We start from the raw sequence: 1,784 nt of genomic DNA, 5'->3' as shown, positions 1-1,784 counted from the left end.
AATACCGAAAAATACCGGTTGTTTAGAACTAAAATACCGGTATCGGTTTTAGTCGGTGGTTCTTCGCAACCCTACGGCGCATATCGTCTGATGTTGTTGGGGCTTCATGATATAGAGCGTCTTCTAGTGCTCCCCACAGAAACAACTGAGGAAGAGTCATAGCAGGGGACCTGGCAGGACATTGTACTGCCTCATTCTGTCCTATCCAATGGTCGGGAAACGTTTTATTCAGTATTTGCGTTGCTCTATGGTAAGAGTTAGCTGGTCAGTCATCGTGTTGGAACCACATACACTGTCGCTTATCCAGTGGTACCTCTCCTAGAAGAGTTGTTCGTAAGAAAGTGTGCGTACGTATTTCTTTTTAACAACCCTGGGGTGAAGTAAGGTCCGAAAATGTAATTTCCTGTGATACCGCACCATAATTATGTTTACGCTGCACGGTCGTTTCGTTGTACATGACTAAACCAGCGTGTATTTTCAACTGCCCAGTAGTGCGTGCTATGCACACGTTGTGTACATTAGTACATTAGTGTGACACGTAAATGTTGCTTCGTCGGCAAAGATCACAGGTTGGAAAAACGAAGCGACGTCGCTCTATCGCTGCAGAGGAAACCGACAAAATTCTACACAACGTTCGAAATCATGTCCTCCGAGTGCCTGATACAGTGACAAACAATAACGATGGAAACTTCCTGGCAGATTAAAACTGTGTGCCCGACCAAGACTCGAACTCGGGACCTTTGCCTTTCGCGGGCAAGTGCTCTACCAACTGAGCTACCGAAGCACGACTCACGCCCGGTACTCACAGCTTTACTTCTGCAAGTACCTCGTCTCCTACCTTCCAAACTTTACAGAAGCTCTCCCGAGTTCGAGTCTCGGTCGGGTACTCAGTTTTAATCTGCCAGGAAGTTTCATATCAGCGCACACTCCGCTGCAGAGTGAAAATCTCATTCTGGAAACATCCCCCAGGCTGTGGCTAAGCCATGTCTCCGCAATATCCTTTCTTTCAGGAGTGCTAGTTCTGCGTGGTTCGCAGGAGAGCTTCTGTAAAGTTTGGAAGGTAGGAGACGAGGTACTGGCAGAAGTAAAGCTGTGAGTACTGGGCGTGAGTCGTGCTTCGGTAGCTCAGTTGGTAGAGCATTTGCCCGCGAAAGGCAAAGGTCCCGAGTTCGAGTCTCGGTCGGACACACAGTTGTAATCTGCCAGGAAGTTTCATATCAGCGCACACTTCGCTGCAGAGTGAAAATCTCATTCTGAATAACGATGGAATTTATGTCGATGCAAGATACGAATGGTACTTGTCTGGCTGATCCGACATTTTTGGGCAATGCGTGCCACCATGCGGATTGATAACTTTTTCATGTGCTCTATCACTTGCAATCTTCATTCTCGTCCTCTGGTTGACTTTTGTAACTTCTCCTCATTCGTGTACGTGTCTGTATTCAAGGACTTTTGCAGCAGAAGTGACATGCCGACAGACACCAACAGTTCCTGCTAGTTTTGCAGTGCAGACAAACAGTCGAAAGGTTTGATGCAACGGCGTAGCCTGGAATGGGGATGTTTACAACTTAATAACAGATTTCGACACACTTGCCTTTCAATTTTAGAGTATTAATTGTATTCTTTTGCTAATAATTTCGGACTTAAAATGAACTATCATTACATCAGTGTACTCGTCTTGTCAAGCGCTTTAGGATGCCGTTAAACAAAGTACATAATTCTATTTCTAAAAAAATCATACTAGCTTCAGTATCTTCCTAGATACAAGAGTTAAGACTCTCTGT

The 1,784-nt window shown here is 45.3% G+C and overlaps 1 non-coding gene across 1 annotated transcript; it reads left to right on the top strand.

Moving 5' to 3' along the window:
* Window positions 1–1,114: 1,114 nt before the first annotated feature.
* Window positions 1,115–1,189, top strand: Trnas-cga. The gene has a single exon. It is a non-coding gene; the product is annotated as a tRNA-Ser (tRNA).
* Window positions 1,190–1,784: the final 595 nt, after the last annotated feature.

Source organism: Schistocerca americana, chromosome 3 (genome assembly GCF_021461395.2).
Source record: "Schistocerca americana isolate TAMUIC-IGC-003095 chromosome 3, iqSchAmer2.1, whole genome shotgun sequence".
In the NCBI taxonomy this organism is placed as follows: Eukaryota; Metazoa; Arthropoda; class Insecta; order Orthoptera; family Acrididae; genus Schistocerca; species Schistocerca americana.
The sequence above is the reverse complement of the archived record's forward strand: the minus strand, read 5'-3'. Positions and strand labels throughout refer to the sequence as shown.